This window comes from Camelus ferus, chromosome 9 (genome assembly GCF_009834535.1).
Source record: "Camelus ferus isolate YT-003-E chromosome 9, BCGSAC_Cfer_1.0, whole genome shotgun sequence".
In the NCBI taxonomy this organism is placed as follows: domain Eukaryota; kingdom Metazoa; phylum Chordata; class Mammalia; order Artiodactyla; family Camelidae; genus Camelus; species Camelus ferus.
In genome coordinates, this window is record NC_045704.1 from 60,028,261 (window position 1) to 60,047,915 (window position 19,655).

Consider the following 19,655-nt stretch of genomic DNA (forward strand, 5'->3'; position numbering starts at 1 on the left):
TCAGTAAGGTCCCTGAATAAAACATAACTTGCAACCTTTAGGTTGTGTGTTTTTCCTGAGTCAACAAGATCTATGAATTATGGGTGTTCTGCAGAGGTGATTTTTTTTTTTTAAAAGAAGCCTACTTCTAAGTTCGGATCTGAGGATCCTTCGAGTCCTTGTGCAAGCCGTGGTCACTCCTCAGTAGACGTTATGTCTCCTGAGTCACCTGTCTCCTAGCTGATGGACTAGCACTCTTTCCTGGTCGCTCCCAGGCATTGCAGCTCAGTCGCTCATTCTGGGTGACAGCAGGAGAGGACCACTGGCTTTCTTCCTAAAGTATCCTGTTGGTTTAGCCATCAGAAGAGTATACTGTTCTTGAGAGACAGTGAGAAGTGGAAGGGGGAACATGGACTCCAGGGCCAAAAGATCGGGGTTCAATTCCAGATCCACTCACATACTAGCTGTGGGAACTTGAAGACATTATTTAACAGCTTCAGTTTCAGTTTCCCCACCTGAAAATGAAAAAAAAATAACCTGTGTCCCATAGAGATGTTCAGAGGATTAAATAAAATTGCACCTATGAAACCCTAGGATTTCAATCAGCTTGTTTGAGCTTCTTTTATTATGTTTATGCCTTTCCATTTTATTTTTAGAAAATTTTAGAATCCAATAAAGAAAAGAACAATCATCTGTAGTCTCACAACTTGGAATTACCGCCGTTTACATTTTGAGTTACTTATTTTCAGTCTTTTTTTTTCAAACCACTTTGCTGGTTGTTTTGGGAAAACTGAGAAATATCATGTATTTATTAGAAACTCTTCAATCATACAGAAAAGTGCCCCCAAATATGGAAAGCTTCATGAAGGTTCAAGTTATCTGGTGCAGGGGCCATGATAATCTCTGTATCATTCCAATGTTTTCACATCTGTGATGCCCCAGTGGCATCCTGGCATGCTTTTAAATACTAGGGTTTCACTGGTACATAAGAAACAATTCAGTTATATCTGCTGTCAACCCCCTGGTCTTTTAGATGTCCTTTAACCTTGGATCTATATTTGAGTACAACCCTATTGCCCTGGCTGGACCCTCCTATCCTCAGGAGGAAACACTCGCTATTGTTCTAGCCAAAGGAAAACTGTCTCCATCACCACCCTGTCCTCTGCCTCTTTTTGCAACAAATTGTACTCAATTCCATGCTACATCCCACTGCCTGCTCAGCTCCACATTCCTTCTCACATATCATTGCTGTTTTAGAACATACTGTCAGTTGAATCAAATTTTACACACGCACCTGCATTTGGTGGCACACGTGGGAAGGGTGTGTGGCACTGCAGTGTTGGCGGTGTACTGTCCTGCTGTCTTGGCGTTTGCTTCTGTGTGGGCCACACAGCAGTCACGTCCACATGGTTGACTCTGTACCTGTTTTGAATTCATCCTCCCTCCAGCCTTTGCGACCTCCCAGCCTCTCCCCAGGGTCGAGCCTCTCTCCCAGGAGCTGGGAAGGCAGAGCCAGTGTGCTCCCACTGGACACAACAAACCACCCAAGACTCCGGGAGGAGAAGCATCATTGGCTTGCTGCCTCCGAGAGGACTTACCTTGAGCTCATCTACACCTTCCCTGGGAGTCTTTAGAAGCCTTCTAGGCTTCAGCCTTCCTGCAGGTGAGCTCTTGATATAAGATATTAAAGAAAAAGTATTATTCTGTTAAAGGAAAAATTATTTATGACATTTATGAAAGCATGGTAAGGCAGACTTTATTCAAGGGGACTGTTGTGATAGTTGCAATGGGCTTTTGCTGTAGGAAAGAGAGATTGGGCTCAACTCTGAATACAACAAAGAAAAGTGGAAATTTATGGCCAAAGAGCAGGATGGGGGTCAGTGGATGGAAAACTGCCATGAGGGTAAAGGAGGATTCAGGTTAAACTGACCTGCCAGGATTCTTGCTGAAGGCAGGCCAGGGTGCTTGGACATCCCCTGGGGGGTGGAGGGGAGGAGGAACCCAATCAGATATTGAGGATGATCAGATACTGAGGGTGGGGGTTCTTGCTAAGCTGACTTAGTAGGATTCTTGCTAAGATTAGCCAGTGCCAGGGGGAGGATATAGCTCAGTGGTAGAGCACATGATTAGCATCCATGAGGTCACAGGTTCAATCATCAGTACCTCCATTAAATAAATAATAATAATAAATAAACCTAATTACCTCCTCCCACAAAACAAAACAAAACAAAACAAAACAAAACAAAAGATTGGACAGTGCAGAGACGGACATGGAAGCCCAAAGTCAGGACCCAGCTGAGAAGAGAGTTGAGAGAGTCTTTGTCAGGAAGTAGGTCTTGACCAGTGTTCAAAAATCTGGATATCATGACAAAACATGACCTGGTACTTCTGCCAGACTTGTGCCCAAGCCCTGGTGGGTGAATGAGGGCAGAGTGCTGCTGGTTGTGTCATTCTCAGCGTTTCCTGTGACCTGGGTTTCCTCTACCCAACACTGTGCCCTGTCAAGACTAAGGAGGAACAGGACAAAGGAATGGAGGATGAAGGCCTGCTTGGACTTCAGCAAAATGGGGAGCTGGGGGCAGGAGCTGGGACTGGTAAAGAACTTTCCAGATAAAACTGGCCTGGAGGGTGCTAAGTGCGTCTCCTGTCCACACACAGGGCATCTTCAGAGTCACCGCTGCTCCCCTCATCTTCTTCCTGAGGAAGCTGGTGCAAACAATCTCACAGTGCCTGCTTTAAAGCCATGTCTTCGGAATAAGTCCTTCTCTCTCTCAAAAGTGCCTCTAAGCATCGTTTTGCCCAGAAACCACTTAACCCATTTGCACGCAAGTTAGTACACAGCAGACTAATAACTTAAGACATTAACTGCCATGTTCTGTTTTTCTCTTCCACCACCACTGGCATTTGTACACTGAGACAGTGAGGCTGCGATTTGCCCCAGACGGGAGCTGTCAGGCAAGGATAAGACGTGTGAAAAAGTGCCTGATCCCTGACTTCGGGGTTCAAAGGGCAGCATCTCAGGTGAGGCTGAGGGGCTGGAAGTACACACCAGCAGAGCAGGCTTCTGTCCAGGGTCCCCACCCCGCAGATGTAAACCTAGAGAAAGAACATGGGCCAGAGGGGAGAGGGAGAGAGTTCTGGAAGTTCCAGCAATAATGCAGGAGCTATAAGGTGTGCTCCCATCTTTATTCCAAACCAGAAGGAGTTGGAGGAACAGGATCTGAGTCAGAAGTGCCTTGGAGCCTGCAGATCTTCCTGCTGGGGGTCATGAGGCACAGAGAGAGGGTTGCATGGGTGACTGAATGGGGAGGAAGGGGATCAGCCCCCTCTGAGCAGGAGGGCAGTGCCCATCAGGAAAGCCCAGGAGAAGGGACCCTGGTTTAAGGGGTGTAGCAGGGAGCACCTCTTGGGAGTCAGAGAGGAGCATGACTGTTCCTCTGTTGGCCATTTTCAAGGAGAGGTGGGAATGGACTCAGCACGGACAAGCTGCTGAGATCAGCCCCAGGAGGGCCATACATGGTCTGAGCTGAAAGGAACAGGTGGGAAGAGGCCATAGGCCATGGACAGGAGCACAGCCCTGAGATAATCAAGGACTGAGACGTCTCTGCCAGCTGCAGGGGCCCCTAATGCGGAGGGGAGGCAGTTAGCTAAGTCTCTTAGAACTGAGCCTGGGGAAGGCTGAAGAAGGGCATTTTAACCCTAAATATGAAATGTTTAGGAAGGCAAAAGGTGACTACGTGGCCTTTTAGTATCATACCCTAATGCTGTGAAATCAGCCCACCTAAGAGTCATCTGATGTTCTAGGGCAGGGGTCTCAAAGTATGGTCTGGGGGTCCCTGAGACCCTCTCAGGGGCCCATGAGGTTAAAACAATTTTCACAATAATAATGTTTCAGTCGGTTGATAACAAATGTTATCTGCCACCTATACAGGAATTCCCCACATTGGATTTCTGAGGGACAAGAAATAAATTCTTCTTTTTAGGCACATATGTAGACTGTTTGCAGCCTCCCTGTGGTTAAGTTGGCCCTGCCACCAAGTTTTAGGCAAGAGGTTAAAGGCAGAAGTGATGCCCTCCACTCCCACACTTGGCCCCGAAGTCCTCCCATGGGTCACCGTCCATGTTCTTCCCTGTTGTGGGACAAGGTGGTGGCTGTGGACTGGTGACATGGTGACTCATGGGTTAGTAAAAGAATTTGCCAGAGATAAAGTATGAGAATAGGAGTTTATTAGGGTATGCTGCTAAAGGCAACAGTGGGCCACACAGACAAGAGGTGCTGTGTGAGCATCGAGGGCCAGTTGTTGGGGTCTTTTATAAGGTAGGGTCACAAAGTGCCTGATCGGCTTATGCACAAATCTGATTGGTTGTAGATGAGGTAAGACGTTTAGGGTATGTGAAGGGCGGTGGGGTTTATGACTCTGGTAACATGGGCTGAACAAACCAGCCTGAGCTGTTGTGAGATTAGGCTTTACCTAGGGCTATTAGTTTGTTAGGGGAAACTTGCCCAGTAAAAAATATACTTTATCTGTTGAGGGATCACAGGCAGGCATCCGAGAGCCCAGAAATGGGGGTCGCCGGACTCTGAAGGACGTCAGTTGGCCCCACATTCCCCACGCTGGCTGGTTGGGATGAAATTGGCTGCCCTTCCTGCAGTCTCCCATCCCCAGGGCACTCTTGGGAACAGCCTGTCGACAATGGCAGAGAAGGAGGCTGGATCCCTGAATCCAGCTTAAGAGAGAGCCACCCATGCAGGAAACTCACATTGGATAAAAAGAGACAAGAAATAAACTCTTATTGTGTTAAATCACTGAGCCTTGAGGCTTTATCTGTTACTAATAAAATGAACTCCATACTATGAAGACTGAGGCCACTTATCTAGAGTTAACTGCTGTTGTCAAATTCAACGCATGGCAAATGTAATCTGACAAATCCCTCATTTGTTTGGCAGCCCTTCAGGTTTTGACATCAGCTGTTATTGTGCTGCTTGACAACCAGGCATCAATAATAAACATTTCACAAAAACGGTTGTAATAGCTTTCGCTTTTTAAAAGACAAACTAATTTCCTACTCTTTTCCTCCTCCAGTCCCTACGCTTGGCATGAGTCAAAAATTGCTTCTGATTCTGTGCACATTATCATCCTTAAAACCATGGCAATAATAGGCATATACTATCTAGAAAGTGGGGTTGATAACCTCACTGCAGGCTAGGCTGGTCATCTTATGACTGAAGGGGAGCAGAATATGCCACCTTGGCATAAGGATTATTTTGAGCCAAAGGCAATTGAGAAGAAGCAGATAGAATAAAAGCTCTCTGCTCTCCCTGTTTGCCCCAAAAACAGGGCATAAATTTGAAAAGGTTCTCCCAACTCCGCCACCCCACCATCCCTCCCTACTTGGAGAGGCAGAAGTTAATCACCAGAGATAACTGGAGGTCCTTATCAGCCCAGAGACCAGCACCAAAGGAATCTGCCTAACAACCTCTGCTAATACCAGCCCTTATGTACCATTACTTTCCCCTCGGGTTTGCCTTCCAACAGTTTCCCACCCCCGGAAGCTCAGTCCTTTTCCTCATTACTTCTCTAAAACCTTGTTGTTCTTAACTTATAGTTACCAGGGGGTAAAGGAGCTGGGAAGAGATAAACTGGGAATTCGAAATTTGCACCTCTTGGGGAGTGATGGAAATGTTAGCTATCTTGATTGTGGTGGTGGTTTCATGGGTGTAGCCACCTATCAAAATTCATCAAATTGTACATCTGAAATATGTGTAGTTTACTGTACGGAGTCACACCATAAAAAGGTGTTAAAAAAAAAAGCTTGTTCTTTTGTTGAGATGTTATATAAACCCAAGTTCTAGCTACACCTTTGAATTACTTATTAGTGAGCACTCCCACGTGTTCTTGCAACGCACATACGAATAAACATCTGTTTTTCTCTTGTTAAGCTGTCTTCTGTCAGTCTGATTTGCAGAGCCCAAGACAATGAATATAAGGTAGGTAGAAGAAAAACAGTTTTTCCTCCTCTGTCACTGGATCTTAACCTCAAGTCTGGGCTCCCCTCTCTGTACTGGGGAGAGACAAAGTGGAGCCTAAGAACACATCAGCCAGGATGGAGAAGGGGTTCAAAACTGCCATTTGGGAGATAGCCAAGGGACTGAGAGAAAAGAAAATTCCAGGAAGATGTGGTAAGTGTCTTAACCTATTTGAAAGGCTGTCATGTTGAAGAGGGATTAGATTTACACTCTGGCCCCAAGGGGCGGAAACAGAACCAAACGACTGAAAGCTCCCAGTGAGAAATACTTCAATAAAGAAAGAACTTTCTAACAGGGCAAGAGTATCCATAAATGGAAATGACTCTGGTGTGAAGAAGGAACTTACTGCTGATTTAAAGGAAGAAAGGGAAGGGAGAAAAGAAAGAAAAAAACCCAGAGACTTCTGTACAGAAGTAACAGCACATTTCATTTCATTTGAAGGTTGGAAGTGGTTTTCTGCCTTGGGTTGATTTTGAGGCAGACTGCTTCATTGTTCTGGGGAAAAAATACCCCTCAAGAACCTTTGGTTATGCAAATATAAAACAACAACCCTTTTCTAGAATGACAGGTTTGAAAGCCTGGCTCTCAGGACCTAAACAGCATTATATAATAATGAAAAATATTTTTCTTTTTTTTGTGGGAAAAGTTACATCTTTGCTAATTGAGTTTCTGGGAGGAAAATATTTCTTCCCTAAGTGTGGATTTGCACTCCATGCACTATTTCTATATTATAACTTGTCCTTGGGGAGGTGTGGATGTGTATTTTGCCTCCACAGTTGCTCAGGAGAGACTCAGACGATGGTGGGAGGGCCTGGCCAGCCTGCCTTCATTCTGAGCTGGAGACAGTTTAGACAGTATACGTCCCATTCACTCTCTAGGAATGAGAGACCCAGACGCGGGCAAAGTACTGGTACAGAATTCTAAGGTTTTGATGGATTCAAATGGGGGCTTTAGGGCAGTGTTCCTCAGAGCCTGATTCGAGGATAGATAGATTCCATTTAAAGAATAATTATAAAATGAACATTTATGTAATCAATCAGCGTCAGAATAGAACACTAATTTCAAGATCAAGTACCCTGCTGCCTTCCAATCACAGCTCCTCTCTTTCCCAGAGACGGCTGGGAATAATTTTGTATCATTCCAATGCTTGTCTTTATAGTTTTGACATGTGTGTATCTCTAAAGACCATTTTCTAAGTTTTGCCTGTTTTTGAACTTTAATTAAATTGATTCATAGTCTGCGTATCCTTCTTTGATTGGCTCTTTTAACTCATGATTGATCCATGTTGATGTCTGTTGCTGTGTTTCATTCCTTTCTGGTGCATTAGCATTCCGTATACTGTTGCCACCCGGATCAAGTAGGGCCCCCTTGCCCGGTGTGGTTCGGGGCAATAGAATAAGACTGAGTTTGGTCGAGGCAAAGCAAAGCTTTAGTCTTTGATCAGAGGATGGAGAGGTGTGAGCTCAGGCACGCTAGTGTCCACACTCTCCCCAAGAGGTTGGGGGCGGAGCTGCTTCATAGGGATGGGGGAGGGGCGGCGCTCTCGCGGGCGGCGCAGGCGTGCTGCTCCCGCTCCAGACCGCAGTGCGCAGCGCGGTGCCTCTGCACACGGCCAGCCGCCGCCATCTTGAATTGCAGTGTCGTGGGCGGGGCTTCTGCACACCGCCCGGAGCTGAGGTGTCGTCGCTCGGCCACTGTGCACGGGGAGCTCTGGTCGGAGGGCCCGGTGCAAGGCCTCTGCACAGGCACCCTTTGAGCAAGTGAAACTAGACTGAGCACAGAGGAATAAAGGTTAGACTTTATTATCCATATTCTATTTTTATTCCCAGGAATTGTTAATGGGCTTTGCCGGTGAACAAAGCATTCCTCTGCCTTTTCTCCTGCTCCTCATTTGAGGGGCACTGAGGGGAGCAGGTTCGACTTATGTAACCACTTCCTGCTGATGTGGGGCATTGCCGTAACCCTCGGGGAGAAGAGCAGGACTTCGCCCCGGCTGCCTTTAGAGGCGTTTGGTTGTCCAGGCCTCAGCCCTTGACTGTTCATATCCCTGAGCGACCACCATCCTTCTAAACTTTTGGAGACAAAGGTGAAAAAGAAAGGTGTCTAGGTCTTTGGTCTGTAGGCACAAGCGTGCCCTGGTGTGGAGGCTCACTGCCACGGCCTGAGTAGCCCTGGTCACACTTTTGTTGTTTTGGGGGAAGAAAAGATTCAGGTCAGAGAGAAGTTCACACGAGTAGTCGGGGGCGGGGAGGGGCCTGTCCTTTGCCCCAGTTGTCTCTCTGGAGGTTGGGGCTCGGGGGCCCTCTTCACTCGAGTGTGATGTTCCCACAGGGAGGTCCCCTGCAACTTAAGGGCCGAATGGGAGGTTGGGATCATGAAGTGAGATCAGTTCCCCTTAGGAGTGAGCTGATCTTGCCGGCTATGGGTTTTCCAGATTTTTAGGTCCACCTGGGCTCCTGGCTGGAAGGGGTGGAAGGCCAGGTCGGTGGGTGCGGGCAGCACCTGGTTTCTGTACTGTGAGCGCCTTCATGGTTTCTCCTCCCGGGAGGGCACACTTGAATCATTCCATTTCAAGGGGATTCAGATGTCTGGCTTGGGGAATGGGTCTACCATACAGGAATTCAAATGCGCTTCACTTTAACACCTCCCTTGGGGCTAATTGCATGTGGTGCAGGGCAATTGGAACCAACTTCATCCAGTTGTCTTGAGTTTCCTGACATAGCTTGGCTAAGGCCTGTTTCAAGGTCTGATTCGATCTCTCTACTTTTCCCTTTGGTTGGGGTCTCGAGGCTGAGTGCAAGGTCCATTTATGTCCAGGGCACTCCTTACCCCTTTGCCACTTGAGACACAAATCCTGGACCATTATGCTTTATTGGGATCCTGGGAGCCCCAACCTGGGGATTATTTCACTTAGTAATACCTTAGCCACTTCAGCTGCTATTTCAGTTCTAGCAGGGAATGCTTCTATCCACCCAGAAAATGTGTCTACTAAGCACCAAGAGATACCTGAAATTGCCTGGTACTCTCAGCATGACAGTGAAATCAATCTGCCAGTCTTCTCCAGGATATGCCCTTCTGGTCCGAATGGGCCTTATCTGGGGGCTTCTCAGGGGTCTGATGTTGGGGCCATTCATTGTAAAGATGGGGCATATCTCACCTATTCAACTGATTATACTTTTCACACTAGAAGTTACCATGACATCAACTAACCAGTTATGTAGGGCTTCCCTCCCATGGTGAGCTCCTTGATGAGTCTCCTTGATGGCTTAACAAGCTTCAGTTTGGGGAAAAAGTATTGCCTGTGTTCATTAACTAGCCCCCCATGGCCTCCTAGATCCCTCCTGAAGCCCCATTTTCAGGCTTTGACTAGTTCTTCCTTTGTGTTGTTGGGGGAATCATTGGATGGATCTGGCCTTTGCAGTATGAGGGGTAGGTGCCAAGTTACTGGTTCTAGGCAGTTGTGTCTACCTTGTTGTTTCCCTTTGTTACCTCGACATCTCCCTTTTGGTGACCTCTACAATGACTCACTCCCACCTTTTTTGGGAAGCTGTACTGCTTCTAAGAGCTTCAGTATGCTTGAACCATGTTTCACCTGATTTTTCTCCCCAGTAAGCACACCTCTTTCCTTCCAAATAGCCCCATATGCCTGTAGGATGGCATATGCACGTGGGGAGTCTGTATTAACATTTAAGATCTTCCCTGTCCTGAGCTCTAAGACGTGGGTGAGGGCTATCAGCTCCACCTTTTGGGTAGAAGTCCCTGGGGGTAGGCTTCTTGTTTCTATGGCTTGGGTCTGGGTGGTTACTGTGTACCCCAGCAGCCTTTTCCCCTTTTCTCATAAAAGTGCTCCTGTCTATGAACCATTCCTTTTCATCCTTTGGAAGAGGCTCACTTCCTAGATCAGGGTGGCTGGAACAGATTATGTTTCTGGTTTCTATACAATCATGCTCCAGTGGCCCTGTTTCTGTGGGTAGCAGGGTGACAGGATTTAGTGTATGACACGTTTTTATGGTAGCCACTAGGTGGTCTAAAAGTAAAGCATGAACTTGAATCGGCCTTCCAGGGGATAGTCATTCTGTCCCCTTACAACTTACTAAAGCCTGAATGTGGTGTGGAGTGCATCTAGTGATTGGTTTAAAAAAAAAAAAAAAATTACAAGCATATGTTGAATTTAATCGAGATAATCATATGGCTTTTCCTATTTCCTCTGTTAATTACATTTATTAATTTTTGAATGTTAAACCAATTTGCATTCCCAAATAAACCAAACTTGGTCATGATGTGATACCCCTTTTATACTTTGCTGGACTTGGTTTGCTAATATTTTGTTTGGGATTTTTACATCTGTGTTCATAAGTGAGATAAGCCTAATATTTTCCTTTCTTGTTATGAGCTAGCCAAACATTAGAATCAAAATTATGTTGGTCTTACAAAATGATTTGGGGATTATTCCCTGGTTTTCTGTTCTCTGAATTTGTATAATGTTGACATCTTTTTTTTTCTTCTTCCTTCAGTGCTTGGTAGAATTTGCTGGTGAAGTTAACTGGGCCTGAAGTTTTCTTTGGAAAGATTTTCAATTATGCATTCAATTTCTGTAATAATTTGCAATTAGTGGAATTTTTCTTTCTTTTGGTAGACTGTATTTTTCTGGGAATTTAATTATTTCATCAAAATTTTCAAATTCATTGGCATAAAGTTGTTCATAATATCTTCTTATTATCTAATAATTTATCTTAAATTCTTTCGGGTTCTTCTACAGGAGTTCAGAGAAAGGTGGAGAGTGAAGTCAGGGTATTTCTCCCTGGCTCCCTCCCGATAGTTATGTCACCTTTTTCATTCCTGACATTGTTTACATATGTCTTGCTCTCTCTTTTTTAAAAATCAGTCTTGCTAGTGGTCTAACAATTTTGTTAATCTTTTCAAAGAACTGACCTTTGATTATATTGACCATCTCTATTGCATATTTGTCTTGTATTTCAAGAATTTCTGCTCTTACATTTATTATTGTTTGCTTTTCTTTCCTTGGGTTCAGTTGGCTGGATCTTTTTCTACTTTCTTGGGATGAGTGTTAACATTTCCTCTTTTCTAATATATGTGTTAAGAATTACAAATGTCCTTCTAAGAATGGTGTTAGCTTTGCCCAACAAATTTTGAAGTGTATTATTATTATTTAGTTCAAAATATTTTATAATTTTCATTGTGGTTTCATCTTTTATCCATAGGTTATTTAGAATCAAATTGCTTAATTTTCAAACATTGGGGAATTTTTCTAGCTTTATTTTCATTATTGACTTAGTTAAGTTGTTGTGACTAGAGAACACTTGCTGCAGTATTTCAATTCATTGAAACTTGTTGAGATTTGTCTTATGGCCAAACATATAATCAGTTTTTCTAAATGTTTCATGTGCAATTAAAAAGAATGTGTATTCTGCAGATGTTGGGTGCAATGCTCTATATATGTTAATTAGGTCAGTTTTGTTGATACTGTTTTTTCATATATTCTAAGCCCTCTCTATTTTTAAAAAATCTTCTTTTTCTATCAGTACTGAGATAGGGTGTATTAACTTTTTCAACTATCATTGTGAGTATGTCTATTTTTTCTTTTATATATGTCAATTTTTATTTTACACATTTTGATGGCTATTTTGTAGCTGCATGCAAGCTTAAAATTTTATATCTTCCTGGTAGATTGAATCTTTTATCATTCTAAAGAGTACCACTTTGTAGCTAGTAATGCTTTTTGCTTTAACACTCACACTGTGTAATTTTAACTTAGTAATACTAACTTTTTTTAAAATTAGTTTTTACATAGCATATTTTTTTCATCTTTTTCCATTCAAACTTTCTGTAGCCTTAAGTTTAGGCAGTGTATCTAAAATACTTTATTAAGCCTGACAATCTTCATTTTCTTAATTGAAACGCTTGTTCTGTTTAATTTTATGTAATATATTCTGGTATATTTGTCCTGCCACCTCTATGTTCCTTTACAACTGATTACTAGATAGTTTATACATATATTTGTGTACTATTTAAATGTATTGCTTACGATATATTTTATTCTCTGCCCCCATGTTCTCACTCCTGAGTCATTTTGCAGAGAATTCACGCACAGGTCCATGAGGCCACGCATGAGGATGTACCTAGTAGTATTGTGGCAAGAATTTGGAAGCAACTGTGGAAGCAAAACTGCTTTGTCCTCATGCAGTTAGGACAGTGTGCGTCACCTCCCACTATCTCAGGATGGGACGTTTTGCACGCTGAGACAAACAGCAATAACAACAACTGTGGCAAATGTCAGGTTTGCCTGTCTAGTTCTGTTCTCCAAAATAAACGGAAGCCATAAGCATATCCCATTTGCTACTGACTGACTAAAGGAAACAGCTCTACCCCTGACTTTGTCAGTGCTGATGTCTGAAGGCTGGTGATCACCTTCATGGATAGGAAAATCATACGAAAAGAACAAACGGTCTTTTCCCACCATGAACAGATGAATGAGAACTTGGTAACATCGCTCACACTGTACCTTTCCCTTTAGATACCTCCTGTGGTTTTTATTTGAAGAACCAGTTCTTTTAAAGGCTGACTCCTTAGTACCTCTTCGCATGCCAACTTCTGCTTTTCTTTTCTAAATAATCTTGTCTGAGTCTTCTAATACAACTCAGATTTCTGTTTTTAGAGAATAAGTGGGTAAAATGTGGGGAAAGCAAACCTCAGGACACTGCCAAGAAAGCTGGAGACACATACAATACATAGATATTTTAAAATATGATGCTAAGTTAAAACCAAAAAACATGATATAAATAGGATTTCAATGTTCTAATTTACTTCCTCCTCACAGCAATTCTAGATATAAGCTTCATGAAGGCAGGAATTTTGTACCTAGAACAGTGCCTGGCACATGCAGTCCCTCAGTAAGTACTTGTGAATCTTTATTGAATGAGTCTTCATTTTGGAATCATAGGATGGAAGCACCAACGGTTAAGTAACTTACATAGAGTCACCTGGGGAGTGAGTGGCAGAGCTGGGATTCCAGCCCACACTCTCACCAGTGCACTCAGAGTCTCTAGTGAGAATGGTAGAGCTCCGTGTTGTCTGCGTATGTTAAAAACACACAAACACAAAACAGTACCATTGTTTTTTTTTTGAGTAACACAAATTTAAGTACTTGGGCAAAACAGATTTGAGTGTGTGTACATATGATGGAGGAGAACTGGGATCAGTAACAAAGGGAAGAGAACAAAATAAAACACAGAGGGGCCTTGTTCACAGTGAAGATGGTACTCGTAAGTTGAGCAGCAGGCATAACTCAACTTCTTGCACCTGCAGCTCCGAAATAAATAAATAGCAATTTTATAGCAACAACAATAATAAATAATAATAATGATGATAATGATGATAAATGATGAAAGGAGGTGAGAAAGTAGAGATAGTGGATAAAAACAATTCTTCCAAAAATCTTGCTCTGAAGGGGAGCAATGAATGAGTCAGTAAATGAAAGGCAATGAGGGTTCAAAGGAGATTTTCTTTTTCTTAAAATAACAGCTTTATTGGGATATAATTAACATACCATACAATTCACTCATTTAAAGCACACAATTCTGTGGGTTTTAATATTTTCACAGAGTTGTGCAACCATCACCACAATCAGTTGTAGAAGTTTCTTATGATCCCCTCAAAAAACCCCATTCCCAGCAGCAGTCACTTCCAATTTTCCCCAACTCCTTCACCCCTAGGCAACTACTATTCTACTTTTTAAAAAAATCTCTATAGATTTGCCTATTTGGACATTTCATATAAATGGAACCATATAATATGTGGCCTTTTGTGGCTGGCTTCTTTCACTTAGCATAATTTTCAAGGTTCATCTGTGTTGTAGTGTGTGTCGGCAGTTCATTTATTTTACTGCCAGATAATATTCCCAAATATGCCGCATTTGATTTCTCCATTCATCAGTTGATGGACAATTGAGTTGTTTGCACTTTTTGGGTCTCATGAAGGATGCTGCTATGAAACATAGACAGGTTTTTGTGTGAACATTTGTTTTCATTTCACTTGGGTATATATCTAGGAGCGGAATTTCTGGGTCATGAGGCAACTCTACATTAGGTTTTTTTTTTTTTGAACTGCCAGAATGTTTTCCAAAGTGGCTGCAACATTCCCACCAGAAGCGTGGGAGAGTTCCAGTTTCTCCACATCCTCTCCCACACTTATGATCCCTCTTTCTGATTGCAGCCAACCTAGTAGGTGTGAAGCAGTATGTCATTGTGATGTCATTGTGGTTTTGATTGGCATTTCCCTGATGGCTTTTGATATTGAGCATCTTGTCATGTGTCTTTTCCTCTTTAAAGATGAGAGAAACAAAAGTGTGCTGCAAATGGCTCGGTGGAGGGAGAACTTGATAACCCAGGAGATACTGGGGAATCTCTGCAGGAGAAGGGGAGAAGAGGAGTGGGGTCTGGACCTCAAGCCAAGGGACTGGCTGATGAGAGGAAGGATACTTCCACCCACCTAACTGGCCTGAAGAAGTGAGGCTGGTGGGAAGGCAGGTAGGGTGCTAGATGTGGTGATGGGGGGATGAGAGCATTCCCATCCGAAAGCTTCTATCTTCTCAATGAAGTATGAGGTGAGTTTATCTGCTGAGAAGGTGCAATGGCAGGAAATGTGAAAAGTCCAAGGCAAGAGCAAGAAGATATGAGGTAGTCACCCCAGACGGTGGAAAATGGTAGTCATGCTGGGTGGCTTTGAACACCCCAGGTCTGGGTGTCGTCATAAATGCTAAGTGCACAGTCAGCCTGGTGTCAGATCTTCTCTAGAGACATTTAGTGGCTTGGGCACATGCGGAGAGAAGCAATCATAGAGTTTTGGTCAGAGTGTGGGTGTTGCCAGGAGGGAAGGGAATGGAGAGGATTTCAAGGGAGTGTTTATCAGGATGGGCCCTGGGATCTAAGCTGTATGAGGAGAGATGTGAAGACAGGAGGGACTGTTGAAAAGTGAGATGCGATGTGTCTCAGTGTCACCAGAGAATTGTAGCCAAGAGGGTACTAGAGCAGGTGGACTGGAAGGACAGGAAGTTAGTTGAATTTTTTTTTTTATATGTCATTTCTTAGAGCAGTTTTAGGTCCACAGCACAGTTTGGTTAAAAGACAGAGAGTTCCCATATACTCTCTGCCCCCACATATGCATAACCTCCCCCGCTGTCAACATTCCCCACCAGACGGTACATTTGTCGCCATTGATGAATCTGATCTTTTTACAGCTGATCTTTTTACTGTCTCCTTGGTTTTGCCTTTTCTGGATTGTCATATAGTTTGGATCATGCAGTATGTAGCTTTTTCAGATGGGCTTCTTTCACATAGTAATACACATTTAAGTTTACTCCAAGTCTTTTCATGACAGAGTTGGGATATTTGAAAGGGAAATTTCAGGGCTGGTGCAGTTCTTGGTGATGACAAGGTCCGAGGTAGCTGCAGAAATCAGTGGCTGAAGTGGAGTGAAGGAAAATGTTGTTGGAGGCGAACAAATGGAGGAACTCAGAAGCCAGATTGTTGGCTGAGTCATCCCCTCGGTCCTAAAGGAGTCAACCATCCCATTGTCTGTCAACCATCCTGGGGAAAGAGTGTCAGAGGCAAGAAATGGGGCTGGAGTGGGATGAGCAGAGCTGCTGTCTCCTTTCCCTGAGCCTTAAGAGGTAGAGCCGAGGGCCTTGTGAAGGGTGAGGGGTAAGAGGCTCGAGGTGCACTGTGATTTCAAAGCTCAGACGTGGGAAGAGAAAGGTTGGCTTCTTCCTGAGTGAAGCAGGCTGGAAAGGAGGGCAGAGGGATGTCCAGTAAGACTACCTCTGGGTTCTGTGATCCCCTACACCTAGCATGGGCATCTATATTAGTTTTGTGGGTGCTCTGATGCCCTTGGCCTCAGCTTTGGGTGGAGTCTGGTCAAGTGTTATCAGTCTGGTATTGCTCTCACAGCAGGGAATCGAGGGAGGGGCCTGCACCCAGCTTGAGGGACTGCTGTGCCAACCAGGGAAGAACTTCCAGGAGGGTTCTCTGGAATATATGAGGGGAAGCGTAGGGGAAGACAAGTTTCCTGTAGTCAAAGGGGGTTAGGCTGGGTTTCACGACTTGTTGTTAAATAGAAAGGTGACATTTTTGTTTAGACAAATGCTGGCCAGGCACTTACACTTCTGTGACCCTGGCAAACAGTCAGTCTGTGCACCACCACAAACACCTGCCCTCTCCTTGCCCATCCCCACTCAGTTTGCCGCCCTTTCCCACGAGGCTTCTCTGGAAGTTCATTTGTATGCCATTTCCCCAGTGTACCCTTCCTGATGGCCCACCTTGGATATGGCTTGACATGCTTACTCTGCGGCCCTGTCCTCTGTGTTCGTGCCCAACAGCTCAGCATGAAGAGACCCATGCCTGCAAGGACCTGGGCATGTGACGGCCCGGGTGTGCAAGCACTAGCGTGTGCACAAATCTGGGCGAGTGAGGACACGGGTATGTGAGGTCCTGGGCATGCAAGGACCTGGGTGTGTAAGGACCTGGTTGAATGGAAACCAGGTGTGTGGAGACCCAGGACCCAGAAACCGTGTCTGCTCACCATCTGTGATTCAGCTCCCCACGCCTGCGAACTTCTGAGAAGAGCCGCAGGCAGGGGTGCCGTGCACTGAAGGGGCAGGCCCAGGGTCAGGAAGTGGCATCTGTGCTTCACTGTAAACTATCACAAGGCACTTTGAACAAGGTTTATGGCCTTGGCTTGGTGCCAGCCTTCTGAGGTCTCAGGCTGTAAATTATCCCAAAGCTGTTGATCCTGCTGGTGGGGCCGAGGCCGTCCCTCAGGGCCGGTAAGGGAGGAGAACAGAGCACTGTGGGCCCCCTCCTCCCCCTCCTCCTTGTGTCTGTCAAAATCACATCAAGACGAACATTCTGAGTGGCCTCGATGGGAAGGGAAGCCTCACAGGGCTGTGTGATTTGCAGTTGGGCTGTTTTGGAGTGACGGCAGGAGTGGAGAGAGAGGAAGAGGGTCCTAATCTTGTGAAAATTTGACAGCAGCCAGGTCTATTTTTAGCCTCTGCTGGTGGGGCTGGCTCATTCTTCCTCTCCTACTCCTAGCTCGGTCTCTCAGGCTTGCCGGTCCCCTCGGCCAGCTCTGTCCACACCCAGCATGCCCCACCAAGGTGGGAGAGAGGGTCTGAGGCAGTTCGGAGTCAGATCTGCTGAAAGCAGAGTGGAGAGAAGGGAAACGGTGGATTCTAGTGTAGCAGGGAAGCAGGGGAGGACGGAGCGAAGTGCTGCATAAATCTGCATGGCTAATGAAGTCAGGACAGAGCCGGCTGAGCCCCGGGACACCAGGTCGAGGACAATGGGGAGCTGTGAACTCGAGGCGAGGAACACACAGCCGGGGAAATCCTCTCTGTCATTTGGGAGTAAGAGGAATTGGGAAAGGAGGGTGCGCGGAGGGCAGATGTGATTTTCTAACAAGAGAGGGAACAATGAGGTAATTGTCGGCCAATCAGAGTGAAGAATGGAATTTGAACCGAGGAAAGGGAATAGAAAAGACCCCTGGGGAATTGAGAGTGCCACATTCTTGGGCCCCCCGTGAGACTGTCTGAGAGGACGGTGAAGAGCAGGAAGGCCGGTCAGGGGCCTGTGCTGCTCAGGGTGAACCTTTGTGCTCCAGATTTCCCTTTGTGCGGTTTTCACTGTGCTAGGAAATGTCCCCATGGGGCAGAGGGATGGCCCTCGCTGGGAGGTGGCCCTTCTCCTTCAGGCCCTTGCCTTCCTGAATCCTGGCTCACAGGCAAGGTTCTTGGCTGAGCCTGTCCCTCAGCAGGTGGCTTCCCCCTCCCTCACCTTGGCCTCCGTTTCCCAAAACGCTGACCCACCAGCAGATGGGACTTTGAGATCCTCTGGGAATCCCACCCTTCACATCCTTGGCAAGTGGCCTTCCGGCCTCGACTTGAGGACTTCCAGAAACAGGGAGCACATTACCTCCCAATGCAGCCATTCTAATTCTGGCTTATTTTTAGCAAGTTATTCTTTTATATCATGAGAAAAGATCTATCTCCCTCTAACTAACCCTAGTTTTACATCTTAGAGTCACACAGAATACATCCGATCACTGTCTAATACGACAGCATTCCAACATGTAAACATTTGTAGGATTGCTCTCATTTCCCAGGAAGTTTTCCAGAAAGTTACCGTTCCTTCACTCCTGTCTCTCAGAAGCAATTTCCTAATCACTTGCCTTCTGAGTTGCTCTCCCTCGAATATGCATCCATTTTTTACTTAGTTGTTCTCTTCTTTATTCATAACCTCAACTTATTTTCAAAAGAGCAAAGCATAAATGATATGGCAGGATTATAAAAGCAATGGAGATGTTAGTGAAGGGAAGATAAATGCAGGAAAAACTGATCCAAGGCAAATGTAGTACATAGACATATGCCATGCAGTTCTCTGAACTTGGCTAGATGTAGTCCCTAAATTTGCCTTTTGAACTTCCTGGCAACCAAAGCAAAAAAGGGAAATATGGGCAGTTATACAATTCAGTGTCCTTTAAGAGCAAATAGGAAACACAGCTATGTATGTCTGGATCTGGAAATGAAAGAAAATTTTCTGAGTCCTCCTGAAGAACACACCCAGTAATTTTCTTATGATAAATTCAATAACACATGCTATTTCTTAGAAAGTAATCTCTCAACGTAGATCTAAGTCTTAACTCCAAAGCACAATTTCAATAAAAGCAGGCACTCTAGTGTGCTAATGTGCCTCTTAAAATACAGCAACAAGATTTTTTGAACTCAGTCTGACCAAAGAAAATTGCAATGAAATATTTCTGCCTGTTTTGGGAAAACTGTATTTCTGTTAATGCAGCCTGCAATTGCATTAGCTTTTTGGGCAGCGTCATAGTTATTGACTCTTCATTAGCAGCCTACTTAAACTGATTCCTGCCACTGTGATAGGAACTGAATTTAAGCCAAGCTGTCTTTATCTTTCACTGTGCAATTGGTTTTTCAAAGTTAAGTGCAGGACTAAACTGTTTATCACTACACAATTCCATCTTGTTAGAGTCACTCCCATTTGTTCTATTCATTGATAGTCTTTGATTTGGATTACATCAGCCAATATCCTGTATTTCATCAAATATAAGACTCTTTTCATTGTAAGACGCACCATTTAAAAAAAAGTTACCATGAAGAAGAAATCCTGCTAATTAAAGTATGACATGCAATTGATTGTGTGATGCATCTGATTTTAGACATGTTAGGATGTGCATCTTAGACTTAGTGAAGTATGGTATTAATAAACTCTCACATTCTGTCATTTGTAATTTAATGAATGTATCCTCCTAGTACCATTTAATTGGTTTTTGCAGAATGTAGCCTCTGATGAAAACATTGAACTGGACAGGGGCAAGGACAGAGTTCAGGGGACCTCTAAGTTGGGCTGGCAGGAGGTTCCCTTAGGTTTGCTTGCTCATTTGTTTGGACACCTACTCACCAAATAAATATTAGTTTATCCAGCGAAGGCACAAAGGACTCACGTTACAAAGATGAAGACCTGGTCCCTTCAGTCCCAATCTGGAATTCACACACTAATCCATTAACACATACTCTCTGGGTGTGGTTATCCCAGGCCCTAAGAATTCCCTT

At 44.6% G+C, this 19,655-nt stretch overlaps 1 pseudogene; it reads right to left on the minus strand.

Moving 5' to 3' along the window:
* Nucleotides 1–823: 823 nt before the first annotated feature.
* On the minus strand, nucleotides 824–921 carry LOC116666187 (annotated as a pseudogene).
* Between the last annotated feature and the right edge of the window lie 18,734 nt (nucleotides 922–19,655).